This window comes from Macaca thibetana, chromosome 14, assembly GCF_024542745.1.
Source record: "Macaca thibetana thibetana isolate TM-01 chromosome 14, ASM2454274v1, whole genome shotgun sequence".
NCBI lineage: Eukaryota > Metazoa > Chordata > Mammalia > Primates > Cercopithecidae > Macaca > Macaca thibetana.
Window position 1 is genome coordinate 72,411,690 of NC_065591.1, and position 25,799 is coordinate 72,437,488.

Consider the following 25,799-nt stretch of genomic DNA (forward strand, 5'->3'; position numbering starts at 1 on the left):
ACTTAGAACATCAGCAAATCAGTATATGTTGGAATTAAGGTATTAGCACAAAAATACACAGACCACCCAATTGAGAATGCCAGCGTTACAGATGAGCAAATCACAGCTCACGGTGATACAGTGACCTCAAAACCAGCTGGTGGCAGAACTAGAGTAACCACTCAGGGGACATCACTGCCCATCCAAGTGTTCTTCCTTTCACACCATAATACCCTTTTCCCAGTATAGCTCTCTTTTAACAAGGGCCAAGGACTTGAACTATAATCCTTTTTATTTATTTATTTATTTATTTGTTTGTTTATTTCTGTATTTGTTCGAGATGGAGTCTTGCTCTGTTGCTCAGGCTGGAGTGCAGTGGCACGAACTCAGCTCACTGCAACTTCCATCTCCCGTGTTCATGCCATTCTCCTGCCTCAGCCTCCCGAGTAGCTGGGACTACAGGCACCCACCACCACTCCTGGCTAATTTTTTGTATTTTTAGTAGAGACTGGTTTCACCATGTTAGCAAGGATGGTCTCGATCACCTGACCTCGTGATATGCCCGCCTTGGCCTCCCAAAGTGCTGGAATTACCGGCGTAGCCACCACACCTGGCCTTGAACTACAGTCTTAAAGCTCTAATTGTGGCAAAAATTTAATCACCAGTCAAAATATAGAAGCCCCAGGTCTTTCCCAGTGCCCTCCCCACAAAGGCTATCATATAAGAAATTTGACTGAAATTCCTGTTTGTATGTCTGATCTTGAATTTATTTCTATGCATATACTTTAAAATATCCTGAGAACCTACTCAAAAATTTATACGTTAGAATATCCTATATGCCCTTCTGCCCTTTATGCACTTTACATACATTAACTTACATGATTATCACACAACTCAGGAGAAATTTATTATTCTCATTTTACAGATGATGAAACTGAAATTAAGCTGAGTAATTTACCCAAGTCCACTCATCGAGTAAATGGAGGATGAGTAATAGAAATCTGGGTCTGTCTTTCATGAAGCGCATGCTTTCACCTGTTTTGTTTTTGTATTTGCTTCTCATTTATGTCATTGTAAGTCTGGAGTATCCAACACAAAAGAGAGCCCTTTATCATTCAACTGAATAACAGCTCTTATTGTAGAGGCTGGGCTTCATTTGCACCTTTGACATTTTAAAGGGCTGTGAAGGAAAAAGAAACTTGGAGAACTCTTCTCTTGCTACTTCTAAAACTCAGTGGGTATGTGTATGTTGGTGGGGAAAGCCACGTTTATATATTGCATTTATTTTTGAATTTTTAATTGGCATAATAATGTATCATCATTTAAGTTTTAACCTAGACTGCTGTGAGCAAGAATATTGCCCACTCAAATTAGGCTGCAAAATCCCACACAGTTTGATTAACAAATAGCTTTCTTTCTTCAGCTTTGGTTTGTGGCCTATATAAAACAAGGTGACCCTCATACACTGAAACCATGAACTCAGCCATCCTTTAACATTATTTCCTTCATTGCCTTGTGTATATACACAGGAAAAGAAAAATGTCTCAATACAAAGTTAAACTTCCCTTGGCCTGGATGTCAGCAGAGCCCCTAAAATTTTTGAAGAGTAAATCAATGTTCTCTAAGATTAAAGCTTTGAGGCACAGTAAATCCTCAGTAGAGTGAAAACTAAGACTGCACGCATGTCTGCGGACAGAAAATGTTGCCAATCCTCAAAGCATATCTCTCTTGTTCTTAAAGAGATAAGAATATACTATCCCAATGGCTTCAAAAGATTATGTTATGCCTTCATGAAACTTCTTGAATTTTACCAATCTACTTCTCAAAGCTAGCAATATATCTATTATTCACACACAGTACACACACATGGTTATCTGCCCTCACATACTCTTTAAATGTTGCTCCTGCTTTAACTTTCATCTCTGTACCTATGTGGTCTCTTCAGAATCATTACACCCGCTATGGCAAACACATGGCAGGAAACTTAGTTTGAGCTCCTTAAGAAACAAAGTCTGAGATGGGAATTTGTGTGCAAGAAGTTTATTGGGAATGATCACAGCTGTGGTCAAAGTAGGGGCTAAGAGAGTAGTTGAATTGCAATGCAATTATAATAACAGCTTTAGCCTATCTTATGGGGAATTCTAAACTTGGATTAATTCTTCAGAGTTGTCCCACCTTGAGGCAAATTGGTGTATTTTAACCAACTCATTGGCCAGTCATTAATGCATGCTCTCCTCTGGGAGTGGGTAAGATCTTGAGCAAAGTGGTTCTCTGGCTGGAGGCAGTTTCTAGAGAGGGATTCATTTAAGAAACATCATCTGCCAACAGTTTCAACATCTGGAAGTATGAGCAGGTGCGCTCTGAAGGTAGGATATGGTCAGCATACCACAGTGCCCCCAGGGCACTAACAGATACTTATGGTATGAGTGAATAAATATGTGCTGGTATGTGTCAGCATACCAAACTAGAGTCATGTGACAGAGTCAGAAAAAAAAAAAAACACCATGATGTTTGGTTCATGCCTATAAGAGTTATTATAGGGGACCATTGCTTTATCCCATTTGCAAAAAGAAAAAAGGAGGAGGAGGAGAAAAAGGCAAAGGAGAAGAAGAAGAAGGGCCTGAGTTTTAGCCAGTTTTATTTTTTAAGTGTTTTACGCTATCACAAAAAGTGTACGCACTTCTAAAACAAGTTGTCCAATTAGTATTGTTATTCAAACCAAAGTTAAAATCCAAGAGGTTGAAAAAAAGAACAGTAGTCTCTGAAAAACACTACGGGAAGGACAGGTGTCTCTTTAAGACCAAGAGAATTATGCTATGGGATTGGCAAGTTTTCCTAGATTTCATGCTGGTGAATCTACCTCCTTGTCCTGCTCCTCATTGACAATTTGAAAAGGATCCCCTGGCCATTCCCAGGTTGCTGTCCCCACTCCACATTGTCACCTCCTGTGGGAACTAGTTCACCCCCTCCTAGTTAGCCTCCTTCTTTATGATCTAGGGTCCCACCACCACCATCCTTCCAACTCCCAAGCCATCCTTCACATTATATAGCCAGAGCGTCTACCATTTAAGTCAAATTTGTCATTCCCCCACCTAAAACACTGTATTACTTTCCTTAAGATCCTTTGAAAGGCAATAAAACTCCTTAAACAGCTTCTTTCTGCTTCTTCAACCTTATTCCCAACAGGTTCCTCATATTCACACATCCACACACTACATACACTATATCTGTCAATCCTGAGTATCTTCGTTTATTCAACAATTATATATTATTATATACACATATTGTGATGTTAGAGATATTATATGAGGAATGATAAATAATGTGCAGAAGTGTACAACACGTTTTCTAGGGCAGACACTCCTTTTTTTCTTCTTCCTGGAATGCCTTTTCTTTATGAATGAGGTCAACATTTATGTACTCCTCAAAAATCCAACTCAGATATAACACATTTAAAAAAAAAAGTCTCATCCGGGCCTGGTGGCTCATGCCTGTAACCTTGGAACTTTTGGAGGCCAAGGCAGGCAGATCACAAGGTCAGGAGATCAAGACCATCCTGGTCAACATAGTGAAACCCTGTTTCTACTAAAATGCACAAAATTAGCCGGGCGTGGTTGCGTGCACCTGTAGTCCCAGCTACTTGGGAGGCTGAGGTAGGGGAATCACTCGAACTCGGGAGGCAGAGATTGCGGTAAGCCAAGATCGTGCCACTGCACTCCAGCCTGGCGAGAGAGCAAGAGTCTGTCTCAAAAAAAAAAAAAAAAAAAAAAAAAAAAAAATCTCGTCTATCATCTACCTAACCAAGACAATCAACTCCTCTGTCTTCTTGGATCATTGCATTCTATGCATATATGTCTTTATTGTTCACTACATATTCAACTTAAAAATTTTTTGGATGTTTTATTTTGTAGTATATATGATATATATATAATAAATATGTAACATTTATATGTAGATACATTTATATATAGTTCATACATATACTTATATGTCTATATACACTGAAGCATTAAAATAAATAACTATAAACCCACCACCCACGTATGAGAACTAGAACATTACCCCTATTCCAGTTTCTACCTATATGCCTCTTTCCTGGACTAATTTTTCATTTTATCCTAGAATTATCACTATCCTGAAATGCATATTTATAACTCTCTTCACTTTGTTTTTATATCAAGTGTATGTGCTCTCATTTTTTAGCACTATGTTATTTACTTTGCATTATATTGAGGTTTGAAATTGTAATATAACCACATAATGTACAATTTTTCAATAGTGAAAATGAATACATTTCAACTACACAACACCATCAATGAATGCTAGAAATAATAATGTCGAATTAAAAAAACAAAGTAGTATCTGACCACATACATTATGGTTCCCTTTTTATTGCAATATATGTTAATTATTTTTTAATCTGTATATTTTTCCCACTAGACTATAATCAATGCGTATTTGTTGAATTGAGTTGAACTCATTAATCCACATCTATTCTGACTTCCGATCATGTCTTGGATTCTAGGCTATCTGACATTTCTTATTTTGATTTGGCTCCTGATTCTTCTCCTCCCAAACCTGGTATTACTCTATGTAATATAGTTTGACACACCACCTATATTTTTCCCTATGTCTGACCTTGGATTGGTCCTACTTACAGTTTTACTACTTCAGTGTTAGGGCCAGCAGGTAGAAGAAATTCCTGACCAATCTGTCATTTGAGGGACAGAGCTTTCATTTGTCTGTTCCCCTAATAACACACAAGGTACAAAACTAGTATATAATATATAATTGCAGCTCTGAAAGATTACATTGACTCAACTTCAATGACGTATTCATTCAAACCCTTTATTCTCACCATGTCAGTAGCTAATATCAGGAATGGCAATGCAGTGAAATTCTCTCTGGAAACTGCTTGGTATGTACCACCTTTCCAAATTATTCATTGGCTCCTAGAATAGTTGCATTGCATTAAAAGAGACCATGAAGATCATCACTCTAAAAGCCCAGCAAACGCAAAAATTGCTTCAATAGCACCACTATAACATAGTCCCTCAGCTTCAACTTTAATGCTTCCAAAACCACAGAGCTGAGTATGTCAAAGATCATCCATTTCATTATTGAATGGTTCCAGGGGAAAAAAAAAAAAATGAAGGCTTGCAAGTTGGGACTTTTGTTTGAATCCCTGTTGCATGAATGAGCTTAGCCTAGCCTCTTGAAATCTCACAGTCTTAGTTTGCTCATCTATACATTAATGTAACATACCCACCCAAGAACTTGCCATATACAGACTGGGTCCTTAATGAGTGCTAGTCTATTTTGCCTTCCATTTATTTTTCCAAATGAAAACCATGCAGGTGTGTAATAGCTTTTGTGAGTGTTCCCTTTCATAGGCTAAACAATTTTCTTTTTCTCTCTCTCTGTTCCTCAAACTGCATGGTGCTCTCTCTTAGTGAGGACCCAGATCATACTTTCATTTTTAAAAAAAATAATGACATTAGGCCGGGCGTGGGGGCTCACGTCTGTAATCCCAGCACTTTGAGAGGCTGAGGCGGGTAAATCACGAGGTCAGGAGATCGAGACCATCCTGGCCAACATGGTGAAGCCCCGTCTCTACTAAAAATCAGTTGGGCATGGTCAACTTGAATCAGGGAGGCGGAGGTTGCAGTGAGCCGAGATCACGCTACTGCACTCCAGCCTGGCAACAGAGTAAGACTCCATCTCAGTAATAATAATAATAATAATAACAACAACAACAACAACAACAACAACATTGAGCATACTGTGGTCACTTTTATCCACTACTCTTCTACTCTTCTCTCTCTCTCTTTCTTTTTTCTTTTTTTTTTTTTTTTTTTAGACAGAGTCTCGATCTGTCGCCCAGGCTGGAGTGCTGTGGCAAGATCTTGGCTCACTGCAAGCTCTGCCTCCTGGGTTCACGCCATTCTCCTGCCTCAGCCTCCCGAGTAGCTGGGACTACAGGCGCCCGCCACCACGCCCGGCTAATTTTTTGTATTTTTAGTAGAGACGGGATTTCACTATTTTGGCCAGGATGGTCTCGATATCCTGACCTCATGATCCACCCACCTCGGCTTCCCAAAGTGCTGGGATTACCGGCGTGAGCCACCGTGCCCGGCCTCTTCCCTCTTTCTTACTCCCTCTACTTAATAACTAATAGTGTTAAAATAGGTCATTCTAGCTACACCTCTACTACCTAACCCAGGCTAGAAGCCTCCTCCATCACAGGAATCCAGAAAAGAAAAGCAGGAGGAACCCATGCACTCAGATATGCACTACATAGGAATGAAAACTATCCCTTGAGATGAGAAAACAATGCTCCTTCCTTAAGGAATATGCTCAGCTGGGGATATCCCTTGTCACCACTCGCTTGGGCATTAGTTATCTGCACCTTAGATTATAATCTCCTGGAGAACTGAGGTTGATTTTTATTCTCTCAGCATCTGGTATCCCAGATACTATGAACCAAACTGCTGCTTAGTAAACTATATTAATTGATAATGACTAATTATAAATATTAAAATCATATTAACCTTGTTTCACTTGAATATTAAAAAAAGTTGAATTTATGATATCAACCAAAGATGGTTAGGAAAATCATTTTATAGTACCCATTAATTTTTTAAAAATGGAGTAATTAATAGAGTGTATATCACTGAAATTCTTAATTAAAGCAGTTATGGGTCTAGAATATGAGCTACAATGATAATAATTCCTTTTACACATATGTGCATATCTATATATACCTATATGTATGCATTATGTTTGTATAATACATGCATGTATATGTATATGTGCATTCACATATATGTATTTATATTTATTAAGGCTATTTAATCCTCATTGGGAGCATAGGCATCTATGTTTTATAAATAACCAAGTGAGGACCTGAGAGGTTAAGGACCTTGGCCAGGTTTACACAGTAAATTAGTGGCCTAGTTTAGACATCAAAATCCAGCTTCTCAGTCTGATGCTTTTATTCTAATATGATTTCCCTATTATGCTCCTTTCTGTGATCTCATGAGTTAAACTGTAATTTTCTCTAATATAAAAGATGAGATCTTATTCAGCCTTAATTTCCTACTTGTTTTGTATTCAATATATACATTCTATTGCCAAGCTTTGCACGTTTTCCTTTCATGAGCTTTTTTTATCTTCCTCTTTTTTGTTAGCCCACTCTTAGTGTCTCACTCATTTAACTACATTCAAAAATCTTTATTTAGTACCAAACACATGCCAGAGGCTAACCACAAATTGTCTTAACCTTCTTGCTTATTAAACAAAACAAAATAAAATAAACCCTTTCTTCTAGAAATTTCAAGTATTGGAAACATCGGAAGTGGTTTCTTTGCCAATTTCTGCAAATTCCAATGCCATCATGAAAACATTAAGTGTTTTCTTACTGGCTGTCCTGGTGGGAGACCCGGGGCTAGAATCATGTTCTCTAAATTTAGCCTGGTTAAATATTGACTCTGGAAGATGCTCCTTCAAAACAAAGTGCTTCACAGATGCTGTGGTTTGAATATTTGTCCTCTCGAAAATGCAGGTTGAAATTTAGTCCCCAGTGTGGCAGTATTGAGAGGTAGGGCTTTTAAGAGGTGATTGAGTGAGAAGGGCTCTGTCCTCATGAATAGATTAATCTGTTCATGGATGAATGGACTGATGGGTTATCATGGGAGTGGGACTGGTGGTTTTATTAGAAGAAGCGAGACCTGAGCTAGCACGCTGTCCCCTCATCATAAGATGCCCTGCGCCACCTCAGGATGCTGGCGAGTGTCCCCACCGGCAAGAAGGCCCTCACCAGATGTGGCCCCTTGAGCTTGGACTTCTCAGCCTCTAAAATAGTGAGAAAGAAGCTCCTTTTTTAAAAAAATAAATTACCGCCTTTCAGGTATTCTGTTATACGCAACAAAAAATGAACTAGGATAATAGACATAAATTTAGAATTGTTATATACCATAGCTCATAAGCCCATTCCAGTCTCTGTAGTACTCTTTAAGAAAATAGCTGTTTAAGTTTGCTTAATCTTCTATTTCCTAAACAAAGCATTTGATTCAATTTGTTTTAATATGTAACTTCATCAGGAAAATACTTTGGGAACATTAAAATAGATTATGACTTGAGGAATGGTGCTTTATTTTTTTTATTTCCACTGCCTAGATAGGTCTCTGGTGTGTATAAAACACTTGATATTTTTAATCTCTTTTTTTTTGATGAATTAAGGAATATAATATGTGTTATTTATGTTTCCCTGTTTATGTTGCTGTCCTTCCTCTAACATCTTGCTCCTCGTTTCCTGTTCATACACACATCTCACCTCCAACACCAACATTCTTATTTTACAGTCCTGCTAAGTCCTCCACTTACTCTTCCAGATTTTATCATCTGTTGGGAAAAATTATTTTGTTGACTCTGATCCCCAGATGCTTTTATTCCCCATTAATCAAGCACCTCCTGGAATTCCAATTGCTTTATTTCTACCTGACTTAATCCCAAAGCCTACATAAATTCCAGCTCTTTCATAAACATCTCAGATTCAGAGCCAGGGTATCATCCCATTTCCAAATCTGCACTCTCACAGAAGTAGACCTGATACTTGTAATACTTAGCACTTTTATGTCTGTATCTACACTCAGAGCCCGTAATGTTTGGGGCCAGAGAATTATTTAATTTATTGTTATGAGAGATTGTTTTGTATATTGAGGAATGTTTAGCAGTACTCCTGTCACTAAATGCCAGTGACACACCCCCAGTTGTGATAACCAAAAATGACTCCAGAAACTGCCAGATGTCACCTGGAGAACAAAGTCTCTCTCCTCCCATCCCTGTTGAAAGCCTCTGATTTAAGGCTATATCCATATCCATATTCATAGTCATATCTGCATTTGGACTGAGAAGTAACATTGATTTATCTTGATCTACATTAGGCACCAGGTTCAATAGCATATGTTATCTGTTTTAGTTTTCATGATGATCCTCAGGGGTATTCATAGAACCAGTTTAAACATGAGGAAGACATAGCTCAGAGGGAGAAATAACTCAAAACAAAACCAACTATGGTATGCACACATTTCCCTGCACCATATTAGTTACTTGAAAACTTCTTAAGGACGGGATCCCCTCTGCTTTCACCTTGCTATCTCCCACAGGACTATTAGGTAGTAGTTGTATAATAAAAATAATAGTAAGTTGGTGAATCAAAAGCAATATTCTTAGACTTACTATATGAGCTTTAACCTCTCTCTGGGCTGCAAATTTTCTAGATTTGCCTTACCTATGAGTTGCCTACCTGTTTCTTAACCCTGATATATTTATATTAGGTATGTAAATTGAATATAATTGTATTGCTTAAGTGCATTATTTAATAATATAATTGTGTTAATCTTTCTGTCTGTCTTCAAGTTTTGGCATTGTAGTATAATGAAAAATGCATGAGCTTTCCGAATCAAAAGGATGTTAATTTTAAATTCTGACTCCATGCCTAACTGGCTCTGTGGCATTTACTTCAAAAACTAAACATTTCTGTGATCACTGCAAGGAATACAGAGATAAAAACAAAACCCCGACTATCTAGAGATTTATACTCTAGTAAGGGAAACAAAACTTGAAAAGAAATTAATTTAAATACCAAGATATAACATTAGAAGCACATGCAAAGTGCAAAGTACAGAGATGGCACAGAGGAAGGACGATGTACCTTTATCAGGTAAAGATATGGAACACTTTCAAGACAGATTGTGCTTATGATGGGTGATAAGGAATAGACAGAGCCAGAAGATAAACCTCTTCTACTTCCTGTGTCTCAATTTCAGTATTTATAAAATAGGGATAATTATACATCTGGTGGTTATGAGTATTAAATGTGATGGGACTACAACATGTTTCACATAGTGTTGAACAGAGAGTAGACACATAATAAATATAATCTCCTTTCCATTTCCTTTAAAGGACAACAGTTACGTCATTTATAATTGTTAATAGTTAAGCTACTACAAGGCAGTAAGAGAGCTAGTGAATGACAGATTTTCATAGATTGCAAAGTTAGTATATTTCTTCTCTTGTTCAGATACTATAAGAAAATCTTCAAATTCATTCTACATTATCAACTCCCCAAGGAAGACGAGCAAGTTCTGCATTCCATCTCAAAATGTTGTAAGGCATTTTTATCAGACAAAGGCATCCTTCTCACAAGCCTTCCGTGACTTTCTTCCTGTTCTTTAAAATACACACAAACTATACAACTTAAACATTGTAACAGGTCTGCTTTCTGTTCCATTCAGTGACAGTAAGTACAAGAGCAGAATAGAAAACCCTGAAAAGTAAAATCAAATCCCAAGCGCTTTACACATCTTTCTAAGCCTCTGTGGAGGATTCTAAAGATTGACTCTTCTGTTATTCAAGCTGCTTCACCAACTGCCCTGTCAGAGCTCCAGACTCGGACCCTATTCAGGATCCTTATCCCTGAATGTCTCTTGCTATCAAGATAAGTCTTCATTTCTCTTTGTAAAGTGACAGCAGAGATCTGGGAAGGTGAAGAATCTTTTCCCACCGAGCTTCAAATAACTCACTTCTAAAGCAGTTCCATAATTCTCACTGTAGCCATGAGGGTGTGAAGTCTCATTATCTCTGACCTTGGTCTTTCTCAGCTGCCATGACCCATGAAGGAAAAAAGGTCAGTGGCTGACATTCTTTCATTCAACCAACATTTACTGAGCACTTTCCTGGTGCCAGGTATGGTGCTGGGCTGCAGGGATATGTCAAAGTTTTATTCACTAAAGATCTAATAAGATGAGGCCGGACGCTGTGGCTCATGCTTGTAATCCCAGTACTTTGGGAGGCCGAGGCGGGTGGATCACCAGGTCAGGAGTTAAAGACCGCCTGGCCAACATGGTGAAACCCAGTCTCTACTAAAAATACAAAAATCAGCTGTGCGTGGTGGCGGATGCCTGTAATCCCAGCTACTCAGGAGGCTGAGGCAGAGAATTGCTTGAACCCGGGAGGCAGAGGTTGCAGTGAGCAGAGATTGTGCCAGTGCATTACAGCCTGGGTGACAGAGCAAGACGCTGTCTCAAAAATAAATAAATAAATAAATAATAAATAACAACAACAATAATAATAAGATGAATATAATCTGGCTTTATTCATTTCAGTAGCCTTATTCCCTTCTTTTTGGAAAGTGGGGTAGTGAAAATATGTATTAGGCATCTTTATGACTTCAATCTTTTTTTTTTTTGAGATGGAGTCACTCTGTTGCCCAGGCTGGAGTGCAGTGGCACCGTGTCGGCTCACTGCAGCCTCCAGCTCCTGGGTTCAAGCAATTCTCCTGCCTCAGCCTCCTGAGTAACTGGGATTACAGGCACCCATCACCTAAACCCAGATAATTTTTGTATTTTCAGTAGAGACAGGGTTTCACCATGTTGGTCAGGCTAATCTCAAACTCCTGACCTCAGGTGATCCACCCACCTCGGCCTCCCAAACTGCTGGGATTACATGTGTGAGCCACCATGCCCGGCCACTACTTCAACCCTTAAGGTCACTCTGGGCTTCATAATATAGAATCCAGAACAGCTTTATAATGTGGCTCCAATCTTCATGTGTAGGAATATCTTGAGCCAAAGTTAAGCATGAGGCAATTTCTATCATTAGTGAAAGGATGTGTCTATAGTTCATTGCATTTAGCTTACCCTAGAAGCATAAACTACCCACCTGAGGTGTGAATGCACCTTGTATTTAATGATTAGTGGAGATTGTTTGCAACTGATCTTGCAAATTACACTCTTCACATCTCAAAGGGACTTTATTTTGCAAGGGTATTCAATGACTCCTGTTAGATCTGTCCTAAATACATATAAACACAAACAAGATGCTACACAGTTTATAACCATCTTTCCCCTTTACATAGCACTGAAACAGTAGTGAGTACAGTGTGGTAACTGAGGGAAATTCACCAGACGAATTGTGATAAGGGAGGATCAAGCTTAAGTTTTTTCACATCTCTTTTGAATCTGTCAGCTATTCGACTTGGGAGATTCAGAAGAGTTGTAGAAAAACTTAAGCTTGGCTTGAAATGTCAGCATTTAAGGCATCAGATGTAAGGAGTTAGGGCATCTGGAGTTTGGCCAACCTATAGAACTTGGAGATACTAAAGTAATATCTAGAAAGCCAAGCACAGGGCCTAGACTCCAGGAAAGGGGTTAGCAGACTTTCTATGTGCCAAGTCCACAGCAGACCAGAGTCTGAGGACCAGGGTCCTCTTTCTGTGGAGACTGGAGGGAGAACCAAGGGCCCAGACAGCAGCCAATCTAGCCCCACAATCACACCTGATAGTGGACAGATCCCTGTCGCGTCCTGGGGCTCCTGAAAGTGCCCAATTTTGCTTATAAACATGCAAAGGGAGCATCTGGTGTGCGATCTGTAGGCTGTGTCTAGATGCTGTGTTTTAGTAGGAGAAAATCACCTACTTTCTACCAGGCCAGATTCTCAGTGGTCCAGGCCTAAGTCAGGGCAGAAGCAACAGAGTACATGCTATTGCTGGGGCAGGTTAAAGCCAGCATACTTTAGCATTTTATAGATGTGACGAGAGAGGCACAGAAAGCTGTGGAGCTTTCCGAGTTCATGGAACAAGGCAGAGGTCCAACCACTATTTGAAGCTTACTACCTCACTTGTTATGCAAATTTGCCTATTGTTTGTGCATACTTGTGTGCATATATTATGTGAATATACCTACTTTAGCATACAACACACATTCTTTAAATGATTCAGTGAATGAATATATGATATAAGGTAGAATTTATCCTGTTTGAATATAAAGGTATTTATTCATTCATTCAATAAAGACAGGAAAGGTACGTGCTATCATGGAGCTTACATTCTTATGAGGGGAAGAATTAATACTCAAGATTTTAAATAGTTGAACAGGACTGTTTCAAATAATATTGAGTGTTGTGAAGACATAAGATAGAATACTGAAATAAGAATTTTGCCTTTCTCTTTGTACAAAGGCAACAATGACTAAATGCAGATTAATGAAGCATGCAGGGAACTAATTCTGCCTTCTCCATGCAACAGTGCACCTACCATTTATTCCCGTTCCCCGATCATGTTTTCTGGTTTGGTGGCCACATCACGTACACTTTCTGTCATTTTCCTGAAATATATCAATAATGTTTAATTTGACAGAATCTGAACCAAACTTGTGGGGGAAGAGCAGCAGGCTGAGCTTTGGGGTCTGGGCCAAGCCTTCGTCTTCAGAGAAGCAGGTTATCCAATGGCTGAACTATGAATTGTGCATAGTCAGTGTTCAGTAAAAATTCCCTTTTCTCAGCATCAAGAGAACAAGGAAAAACAGAATATTCTCCTCTTGGATATTTCCATAGCTCTTGACTGACCTTGTACCACGCACAGACTAGGTTTTGAAATACGTCAGAATTTTAAATTCAGTTATCTTTATTAACTCCTTGCCCACATCAGCTTAAGCCCAATATGTCCCAGGAATAAATTGAAGGTTGTTATGTAGAAAGTTAAAAGGACTATTGAAAGCAGAAATATGATTTCTAGAAAAGGGGATCTTTTCTACAATATTCTACTTTCTTTTCTAATGATTGAAAGGACAGAGAAATTCAACTTTTAATTCTAGCTGGAGCATCCACATTGATGAGCTACTAATCTCACTGTGCCTCAGGCTTCCTATTTGTAAATAAAGAGATGCCTGGTTTTTTTCAGGCTTTAAAGTAATTTCATGTTCATGTGCATTCGCATATATAAAATATATAGCACAGTGCTTGGCACATAGTATACACTAAATAAATTTTTTTTCTCCTCTGTAAGGAGTTCTGGCCATAATTTCAAACAAGCCACAAACTGAAACCGTAAAGATGGAAATAAAGAATATAAAATTTGAAAATGTGTAAATTACTGAAAGCACAAGAACCATTAATTGTCAAGGATGGTTCTCATTAAACTAGCAGCATATGTTGCTATTATAAGGATGTTTGTCACGAGCTCCTGAGAGGTCTATTAACAATAAAATCCTATTATTCCAGATGTTTCACATCCATGTAATACACCCACAATAATTAATTTCATATGGGCTAAATTCATAAATCTAGAAAACTAGAAAGACGTGTTATTCACCACATAAGGCATCTTATATCCTATTTAAAATCTGACTGAAATGCTAAAAAATGCCATTAATTACAGGGAAACCCACTATCATTTTTCTTTATCTCTGGAATAGACTTTGAATTTGAAAATACTCCATTACCATTATAAAGGCAGCATCTGAGCAAACAAGGAGAAGAAGAAAGTTGCTGTCACATCTGCTGTTGCCGCTCAGGTCACTTCTCCTGGTTGCGTTATGGCTCAGGATTGCTGCTGCCACCCCTGGCTGGCCTTAGCTGGGCCCTGCTTTGTGCCAGAATTGTGCTAGGTGCTTCATGTGTATCATGACTTTTCTTCACAATATCCTCGTTAGATAGTCTTCCCTTTATAAAGGTAGAGGCTCAAAGAAGTGAAATAACTGATCCAACGTCACAACTCCTAAATGATAAAGCTAGGATTTGAACTCAGATCTCTAGCACCAACATCTGACCTCTCTCCATGTTACTAAGCTGCCTCTCTAAGGTAATAATAAAAGCTTTCATTTGTTGTGTGCCTGATCCAGCCTGCCAGATAACCTGAGACAGAAAAAAGAAACACACACACACACACACACACACACACACACACACACACGGGATTCTCCAATATAAAGTCCGAAGGTCAACCACTGCAACTGCCACTCAATGTCAGAATACCCTTCACAGAGGCTTGACAAATAACTAAATGGTCACCCAGAGTTCATTAAACCCTGTACCTCTTGAAGGCAGAGATTCATCTTCTTTTATATTCTAGCACCTGTTGTGCGCTCTGGTATGTAGAGTCAATGTTAATTTTTTATTTTTATTTTTATTTTTTAAGATTCTAACTTTTTGAATTTTTTCCCCTTTTACACAAAACAAATTAGAAGAAATAATAAAGGATTAAAACTGAAAAAGTTATTCTGTAGAATATGTATACACAAAAAAAATGTGTATACATGTAGTAGAACATGTATACATAAAAAAATCCAGATAGGAAGACAGGCTTATTTACAATGAAAGTAAGGTAAAATTAAGGTAGTTTTCTTATGAAATATTTTTTTAAAAATCAAATATATGCTATAATAGGCACCACTGTTTACAACAATATTAAAGACGAAAAAACAACACTTATTTAATAGGCACAGATATACCACAAGGTACAATATCGGTGCAATAAATTCACAAAACCGTATTACAGCCAGTTAATCAGTTTAAGAATTGTTCCCAAGTCAGTCACATTTTTGGCTTTCATTCCTACAGATTTTATTCCTACAGATTTCAAATACTCTAAATTTCTAGCTATCGAGAAGTTAAGAATGATTATAAGAAGCTTTCCAAGGAGTTACAAAATCTTTGTAGACCAAAGGCCAACTATCATCACCTCAAGTCTGCTCTCACCAGCAGCCCTTGTATTTTTCAGGGAGAAATCTAAAGTCAGACACCAGTGTAGTCACTATCTCCCATGCCAAACCCAGGGGACTAAAATGACCAGTATTACCATAAAACGAGAATTGTGAGGTTTACCTTAAAAGGCTTATTCTGGTCTCAAAAATTAGTCAGATAAGATTATCTTCTACTGAAATGAATCTTGCCTAAACACAGAAGACGGGTATCCTTTACTGCTGGTCCTAAAGTCATAGACATGAATTTTAACCTACTGTATACTATAGCTAAAATCAGCTGAAAATTTGAAATTAAAAATACGCTAGAAATCCTAAATCCAATCTTTTGGAAGTCTGCTATTGAAAGGCCTTTAAGGATTTACTAACTTCAAGTCTAAGTGCAAAGGGACAAAAGTTTAAGCCTGTCGGACATTCCTTTTTTTGGACAAAAAGATCAAAGTTTCCTACAAATTGCTAAGCTTTGCACAAGCGAGAAACCTATACATACTAGTGCATGGAATCAGTTTCATTTTATTCCATGGGGATTCTTCTCCCACGGGAAAGAAACAGAATGAGGAATGAATCTTAATTGGTCTCTTCATCGCAGGTGGTAAACTTGGTCTCTATATTCACAAAGTCAGAAAGTTTTTTAAGCAGACTGTGGAAGCAGACAGTAGAACCAGCTTCCTGTAGCCACAGACCACTACCTTGTATCCAGCAAGAGCAAAGATGAACTTGAACAATTATCCAGAGTCACTTGAATCGTACTAAAGGGCAAGGTTCACCACTATAAAAAAGGAAGTTGTCTAAAAGCAAGAATTCAATTAACCCTGGGTAAGAAAAATCAAAACAAGTCATACATACTAATGAGTTGTCCATGAGGCCAACTGGTAAGAATGTACTCAACTATACATGACATGAAGACACTATGCACAAAGCATAACTTGGCGAGCCTGCATTTCTATTAACTACGGGCAGAGTGAGGGAGAGCAAAGAGCTACTTCTGTAACATTTTAGTATCCAGATAGTACAGCAGAAACCATTCCCAGGGGCAATGGGTGCTCCATTAATCACACTGAATAAAGCAGATGAATTATTCATTTTTCTATTCTTTTTGTTTGAGAAGTTGGGTTAGCTCCCTTTTGGCCATTCCAGTGTACTTAGAAATGATTCCATGTTGGTTTAGTCCAGGAAGCAATAGTAAAGAAGTCACTATCAGGCAGGTGAGAAGCAAGTTGTGGACTTGCTGTCCCACCTAAGCAATCTCAGTTAGGGAAATGATCATGGTCATGAAGTACATCTTAGGTTTATCTTCCTTTAGTGTGAAGAGGCATTTCCACCAACCCACAGCTCTGCATCATTTTTAACTAGATTGCTGCAAATTTCATGAAATCTTTGCTGTTGTTCAGTGGTCCATTTATTGGAGCCAAAAATTCTAGGCACCAGAATGGGAACAAGGTAGTCAGCCAAATGGATCTAGATAGTAGATAATCAGAAACATCAAAGAAACCACACCCATGATGGCAGGTGGAAACCAGGCTGTTTCCCATGGGAGGACTTTATCAGCATCAGCATCACTTCTCCTCATCCTTGCAGCTGTTTTTCCAGACTTGCAGTCTCTGTAGCCAGCAGGTTAGTGATGTGATTATCTCCCTCTGCCATTATCTCTGAGATGCCATCTCCATGAGTGCAGGCTGCCTTCCCAGTGAACCCTCCTACCGAGACCTGCACGGCGACCACAGCACCAGAGTCAATGTTCATCGAACGGCAATTTATCACATGACAAAAACACACGAATTTGGGCTATAGAAGAATAGTCATTCAGCAGGTGAGATTTCAAGTTTATGATGTTGAGGATTAAATGTGGGTAAATATAATATCTAGAAGAAATTATATACTGTTTTCAAACTTGAGACTAGAACCTACTGAAACAGCAATGTTATCACATAAATGTGGCAGGATGAGCCACAGACAAGAACCCCTCAGACACCAAGTTGTAGAAGGAAAAGTCTTTATTCAGCTGGGAGCATAGGCAGACTCACATCTCCAAAAACCAAGCACACCGAGTGAGCAATTCCTGTCCCTTTTAAGGGTTCACAACTCTAAGGGGGTCTGTGTGAGAGGGTCGTGATCGATTGAGCAAGCAGGGAGTACATGACTGGGGGCTGCACACATCAGTAATTAGAATGGAATAGAACAGGACAGGGGTTTTCCCAATGCTTTTCCATACAATGTCTAGAATCTATAGATAACATAACCAGTAAGGTCAGGGGTCAATCTTTAACCAGGCCCAGGGCGTGGCGCCGGGCTGTCTGCTTGTGGATTTCATTTCTGCCTTTTAGTTTTTACTTCTTCTTTCTCTGGAGGCAGAAATTGGGCATAAGACCATATAAGGGGTGGTATCCTCCCTTAAAAATAATAGCTATGTTAATAATTAACATTTATTGAGCACTAGCTGTGTGTCAATCACTATATCAAGAACTTTAAATTATAAACACAACTAATCCTCATAACAACTCTATGAGATGCATAGTACTATCTCTGAACTCAGGGAATGTAAATAGAAGAGGTCGTACAGCTAGCAAGATATAGAGCCAGGATTCAAACAAAGGCTGTCTAGCCCCAGAGCCTGCTGGCAACCACCATACTAAACACTCCTTGGGAACTCAAGCTAAGCTAATGGGATACCATGGAATTGTAGGTTATTTTATCTATTTATAGTTTTCCTATTAAATGTTTTTACACCATGAGAAAATTAGCTGGAAAGCTAAATGGTTTTTGTTTGTTTGTTTGTTTGTTTACCTGGCTGTAGAAATCAGGAAAAGTCAGGATGAAAAAGACATGCTCTAACAAGTTGGAGGGGCTAGATACCAAACTGCTAGAACATGTGACATGTGCTATCACCTTTCATCTTCTCTTGCACTACGGTTGGTGCCAGTGTGATGTAGTGGTTCAGAGCTCTGGCTTTCAACTCAAATAGAGCCAAGTTCAAGTCCAGCTCTGATGCTTACTAGCCGAGTGATCTGGACAGGGCAAAGACCTTCAAATCCTTCACATATAAAATGTGCCTAGTTATAATATCTCTTTACATCAGGGGACACTAGAAAATTTAAACAAGATAATACATGCAAATTTTAGTACAATGCCTGGAATATATCGAAATGTGCATATAAGTATTATTGCTATTAGTTCCTCTTTTACAGATGTAAAATAAGAAGGTCTAAGATATCAACCAGATGCTGAATAAAGTTTGTGTGCCTATAAGCCCAGCACTTTGGGAGTCTGAGGCGGGTGAATCACCTGAGGTTAGGAGTTTGAGACCAGCCTGACCAACATGGAGAAACCCTGTCTCTACTAAAAATACCAGACTTTATAAAGGTGGTGGTGCATGCCTGTAACCCCAGCTACTTGGGAGGCTGAGGCAGGAGAATCGCTTGAACCCAGGAGGCAGAGGTTGTAATGAACTGAGATCACACCATTGCACTGAAGCCTGGACAACAAGAGTGAAACTCCATCTCAAAAAAAAAAAGTAGAAAGCCACAAGCTCTCCTTTGTCTTGTTTGCAAGCAATAGCAGCAAAGAGAGAATTCCCACTCTTCTAGCAGTTTCAGAAAAACAGCCATTTTGTGATGTTACAAAGCATAAGCCCTCCCTCCCCCTGTGGTCCTATGTTCAGTACTAGCACTAACCATTTGTATGCTCTAGGTGGGGTTGCCTTCTGCTCCACCTCCAGCCAGGATTAAAGAGTGTCACAAGTAGCAGGAATCTATTCCTCCAAACTTCATGTTATATAACAGAAAGTCAACTGAATAAAATAAAGTAAGCAAATAATCAACGAGCCCATATTGTTCTTTCAGGTTGATAACATTTTGCCAAAACATGCCTTCTAGTAGCTATCATTATTAAGACTTTCACTTATATGACTTTACACATGTTGGTTAAGGCTTTTCATGTGTATTACGTGATGTTTTGATTTTCACTCTCATCCTGTTGGTTGAGTTGCTGGGATATCAGCATTTCTCTTTTGTGATGTGGAAACTGGGACTTGAATCATCTGCATGAATTGATCCAAATCCCGTAATCACAAGGCCAGAGAAAGAATTTTATCAAATCTTGTTTCTTACTTAAAACTCTGCCACCAGGTCTTACTGCTCTCAGAGTGAAATCCGATCTCCTTTCCATGAATACCTGTATGGCCTGGCTCATGCAAACTTGTCTAATCTCATTTCAGGCAGTCTCTCTCTTTCTTTCTTTCTTTCTTTCTTTCTTTCTTTCTTTCTTTCTTTCTTTCTTTCTTTCTTTCTTTCTTTCTTTCTTTCTTTCTTTCTTTCTTTCTTTCTTTCCTTCTTTCCTTCTTTCCTTCTTTCCTTCTTTCCTTCTTTCCTTCTTTCCTTCTTTCCTTCTTTCCTTCTTTCTTTCTTTCTTTCCTTCTTTCCTTCTTTCTTTCTTTTCTTTTTTTTTTTTGAGACACAGTCTCACTCTGTTACCCAGGCTAGAGTGCAGTGGTGCCATCTCGGCTAACTGCAACCTCCACCTCCTGGGTTCAAGCGATTCTCGTCCCTCAGTCTCCCAAGTAGCTGGGATTACAGGCACCCGTTACCACACCTAGATAATTTTTAAAATACTTTTAGTAGAGATGGGGTTTCACCAGTTTGGCCAGGCTGATTTAGAACCCCTCACCTCAAGTGATCCACCTGCCTCAGCCTCCCAAAGTGCTGGGATTACAGGTGTGAGCTGCCATGCGCTGCCCTCTGTCTGTTACTCATTATGCTCCCACAACATGGACTTTCCATTAAAGGAAGGTTCTCAGCTGTTTCCTGCATTGGGCCCTGTATGTGGTCTAAGGACAGAGAGGCATCCAATCAGCAGAGCATGGGGCAGAACACACCTGGGAGGTCCATCTGCAGGTGGTGGGGCACGGGGTCCATGCCTCTCGGGAGACTTCTGCTCCAGAATTCTAAGAGACTTCTTTAGATTCAAAACTTTGTGTCATTGGGGAATACTAAGCTGATCATCATCTAAGAGGTAAACATAGAACAATAAAACTCGATGAGGATTTTATTTGATAAGCGTGGTGCAAATATTGAGGGAGGGCAACTAACATGATTCAGCATTTGCTACATGATGTCTTCTTAATTTTATACAAGGATTATCATAGAGGAAAATAGATTTGGTGCGATAAAAATACCTCTTCCAAGGATACACGGTTTTTAAGTGCAAGTTGGTATTGAAACCTAAGTTTATTTGGTTCTACTACACATGACATTTGCCCTCTGACAGGATGACTTTATACTATGTTAAAAGAATTACTCAACTAGGGCTATTTTAATTTCCTCACAAAGGACAAGATTGGTTCAAGATACAGGAATGGTGCTAATTTTGAAAGGAGACTTGGCAGGCTCTGTGTCTGGAGAACAAAGCTGAGAGGACTGGGAGCGAGAAGGGCCCTGACAGGAAATTAGTTTGGAGAACACATTACTTATAAGATACAATCATGGAAAAATGGCATTTGAGTCAAGTTGCATAACTCTACTGGCTCTAACTTATTATACATTAACAAAAGACATTTAATAAAAGCTTTACCTCTCTTTGATTCAACTGTTTCAATCATTGAAAAGAAACAGCACAATTAAATCACATCTTAAAGACGTGTCATCCCAAGATTATTCATGATGGATTTTCAAAGGTTTTATGGTAAGAGAATCTTCCCAAGAAATGTATATGGATAAAATATTCTGATAAACAATGTGGAATAGATAATGTCTGGGCTTCAGAATCAAGAGATCTCTGTAAAGACTCATCTCATACATTTGCTAAGTAATCATAGAACATTTCACAATCTAATTTTTATTGTACTAACTGGCAAACTGGCAAATGGGTGAAATCTTAATATATATTCACAGAGCTACTGTTAAATACATTTAAATGTTTTATATCAAAATGTTGATATTTGGCTGCTTATGCATATTATAAAATGAATAAATGAATGAATGAGCATATGAGTACTTTGAGATTATTTAAAATAATCTTACCAATGTATACTTATGAGTGTTTTTTTTTTTTTTTTTTTTTTTTTTTTGCTGGAGTGCAGTGGTATGATCTCAGCTCACTGCAACCTCTGGCTCCCGGGTTCAAGTGATTTTCCTGCCTCAGCCTCCCAAGTGGCTGGGACTACAGGCGTACACCACCACGCCTGGCTAATTTTTGTATTTTTAGTAGAGACGGTGTTTTGCCATGTTGGCCAGGCTGGTCTCAAACTCCTGATCTCAGGTGATCCGCCTGCCCTGGACTCCAAAAGTGCTGGGATTATAGGCATGAGTCACTGCATCCAGCAGTGTTTTTATTTCAGAACTAATTAATTTATTACTCACATTAATTCTAATTGTACTTCAATTTGCTAGAGCATAGATCACTATTGTTTAGTACTAATGGTCTTTTAAAATTACTAGGAAACAACAACATACTAATAAACATATGCTCACAAAATCTATCACCTGTCCTTATTTAATCTTTTTTAGTAGACACCAGTATGGTTTAAATCACCAAAACTTTTATTTTATAGTTTTATCATACAAAACAAATTATCTTTTGCCTCATTTTTTTTTCTTTTGGAACCAACTCAAGTTTCTATTATCTTCATGATGTCTTTGGAAATGTAAAAACTTTATTTACATGCTAACTGATTTTTAAGATATCATAAAATTGTATTTCTCACTTTGCCCACATCAAATGAGATATTTTGCTTGATTGACTCAATGATTTTTTTTTAATGGCCTTTTGAATTAAAAAGCAGTCAAAGACTGAACGTGATTTTCCCAGTCTGTGACTCAGGTTCCCAAGCTGAATCTGATGATACCCAGTAACAATAAAGTCTTATGCTATAGAGTAAATATCTATAATGTGAGTGTGTTGTGGGTTTGTTTGTGGATGGGATCACAAGTATCTAGAATATGAGTCAATATTTCCCATCTCTGGCACACAGAACAGACATTGCTGGTCAATTGCCAGTATTCCCCTAACTCTACCTTTCAACTTCTTGACACAAAACTTGGATTATAAATTTGTCATCACTACCTTATGAAGTAAAACATACCTGTATCTACCCAATAGGCTTATAGCTATAATACTTTATACTAGAGGAAAAGAGATTTATAAGTGGATGATGCAATTATTCTGGAACTACTGGATACCTAGATTGATGATAAGAGAATTAGCCAATGTTACTGATATAAAAGCCCATCATTATTTAATCAAAGAGCTTAATTTTGCATGAGGACCTGGTGGTAGTTTTAGAATGAATGCCTAGAATCCTTGCCTTCCAGACAGCCCTTCTTAAACTATGTCCACATGAGAATACACATACCTTGAATATATATTATGAAAAAAAAATGATACTATGATTCTGGGGATTGTTCTACTGAAGACCTGTCTTTTGAAATCCTAATTGGTTCTGGTATTAATTACTACATTCTATCCAATAAAATACTTTCTCTTATCTTATTGCGTGGTATACTGGAAAAAAGTCTCAATACCCACATAAAGCTAATATTGTTTATTTATTTATTTATTTTTGCTATATACTATTCCAGGGATGCCTTGAACTCCAGAATTACCTGAATGTAAGATTTTCATATCAAAAAGCTATGGCCAATTTTTATATTCATCTCTGTATTAGGAGATCCTAAATTAGGAACCAGGCTGCCCAGCAGGAGGTGAGTGGTAGGCAGTGAGCATTACCATGCTATATGGAGGGGACAGTAGCATCCCAAACCTAGTTGAGAAAGAAGATGAAAAAAATATTCAGTAAGAACTTAGGCAAACTTACAAATATAGATGACATACTTTCCATTTAATGACCTGGATAGCGCCTGTTCTCATTTCTTCCCCCCAACTTTCTGAGGCCATTTGACTATGCCCAGAATCTAGAGCAATCCTTCACAGTACAGATCATGTTTGCAAAGAGTTAGTTGGGGTAGGACAGCTAAAAATCACATCCAAATATTATTAAATCTTATTTGATGGATATCTTAATAAAAAGACTGAGAGCGTAACTGGTTCTATCCTGTCTGAAAACACTATCCAATGCCCCAATTTTCCAAAGATTGGTACTAAATCAGACCTTCTGTGACTTAATTCCTGCTGTGATGTTATGCCCTAGTTTTGATAATTGCACACTCTTCCTAGTTTCTGTTCATTCGCTTAATAATGACTTATTGAATACCTAATATATTTCCAGAATAATGTTTAGATATTTTGATACAGAGATAAATAAAAATAGCCATGGTGCTTGTGACCTAGTTGAGAAAAACCTATATTTGCACTCTATATTTAAAGAGAGTACTGTTGGAGCACAGATAAGGGGCCAGTTAAGCCTGGCTCAAGGAGTCAGGAATGGTTTCTCAAGCAAGAGAAACCTGGGTTATGTCTTGAAATGAGAAGCCATAGTTTGATGTGCTTAGAAAGACAAGAGAGGAGGCCAGGCATGGTGGTTCACACCTGTAATCGCAGCACTTTGGGAGGCTGAGGGGGATGGATCAGGAGATTGAGACCATCCTGGCCAACATGGTGAAACCCTGTTTCTACTAAAATACAAAATAATTAGCTGGGCATGGTGGCGGGTGCCTGTAGTCCCAGCTACTCAGGAGGCTGAGGCAGGAGAATCGCTTGAACCCAGGAGGTGGAGGTTTCAGTGAGCTGAGATCAGGCCACTACTCTCCAGCCTGGCAACAGAGTGAGACTCTGTCTCAAAAAAAAAAAAAAAAAGAAAAACAACAACAGAAAAAAGAAAGATAAGAGAGGAAATGGCATGTGTATAAGCATTGGAAACCAAAAGTTAGTCTGGAGTGTATGCTGTTTATGATTGCTGGGGCGGGATTGTGGCATGGTAATGACAAGCAAGCTCAAGATCTCTGGAGATAGGCTGGGACCAGACTGTGAAGGGTCTTTAATGACATGCCAGAGTTCAGTGTTAGGACTGAAGGTTGGTGATACCAAGCAAGCAGTATATCAGAATTACCTCGGGAAATGTATTCAAATACAGATTCCTGACCTCACCACAGATACTGAGTTAGTATTTCTGGGGATGCACCCAGAAACACTATTTTTAAGGAGCTCTCTGGTGATACTAACCTGCAGCTGGGTTTTGGAACCACTTGGGGAGGCAATGTTGTATCCATATCCTAGCTCTGTCAAGGCTGAGCTCTAGGCTTGCTGTCAGCAGTTCCCTCCAGAGAATGATGCTCTGCTCTGAACACCAGCCCTAAAGACACTAAAGTGCTGTCTATCCAAGTTGCCCTCCAAGGCCACACAGGTATGTAGAAAACAAGTGGAAAGCAGAATCCAGCACTCCTGGAATCCAGTCTGTATTTTTCTCTTCTTTTTCCTTGTGTAGATAGTGTGAGCAACAAATAGTTTGCCAAAGAGTACAGTAATCAGATCATTTTAATGTATATAGGCAATTTATTGCCCCAGAGACAAGATGGATCCAGGGACAAGATGGATCTGTCAGTAACAGACATCCTAGAACATGAAACATTCATTCCTTCCTAATATGTTTCTTTTTGTAATCTCATTGTTTATCTCAGCATGGTTTTTCCACTGAGAGCTGTAAGTCCCTTGAGAGCACAAATGTTACATTTATTATTTTTGTATATCAGCTTTCAACACATAGCCAAACACATAGTATATGCTGAGAAAATGCTTATTGATTTAATGAATGAACCAGTTCCAATAATTGTAGTTACTTATTAACACTATTTAATAGTTTGTTTTCCATCACTTGCCTGCCTACCCTATCCCCACCTGGCTTGTGAGATCCTCAAGGGAAGGAGCTAGTTTCCAGCCCAGAGTCTGAGATAGAGTAGGCACATGGTAGATGCATGTTAAACGAATCAATAACATAATGCAAAGAGCTCTTTCATCTTTGTTTAAATTAAAAGTTAAATTAAGTCAGGGATTCTTCCTTGCTCAATTCTTCCCTCCTCGCCTAGAGAGACTGTATGCAGAAACATGATTTAAACACCAGAAGACTTTGACTTTTTCTTCACAACCTTTCCTCTAATTGAGAAGTTGACGTTTTTAAAAGCTAGTCTCGTCCTATGGGAATCCTGAACAGGCCTAGATGGAGTGCTAAGTGAATAGGTAGGTGTCTTCTTTGAGAGATGTGTGGAACAAGAAGAGGTAGGGAGTGACGCAGAAGTCATGATGAACATAGAACTTTCCTGGGCTAAAGCGGGCACTCATCTCCAGCATCTTCAGTATAGATTATTTCAAATAACATTGACAGCCTCAGCCATCTGG

General features: G+C 38.6%; 1 protein-coding gene and 1 pseudogene across 1 annotated transcript in view; both read right to left on the reverse strand.

Moving 5' to 3' along the window:
* TENM4 (teneurin transmembrane protein 4) overlaps positions 1 to 25,799 on the reverse strand; it is a 3,098,737-nt gene that overhangs the window by 2,058,260 nt on the left and 1,014,678 nt on the right. The gene's annotated exons all lie outside the window — the stretch shown is intronic.
* LOC126935697 (ADP-ribosylation factor-like protein 6-interacting protein 1) lies at positions 16,594 to 18,001 on the reverse strand (annotated as a pseudogene).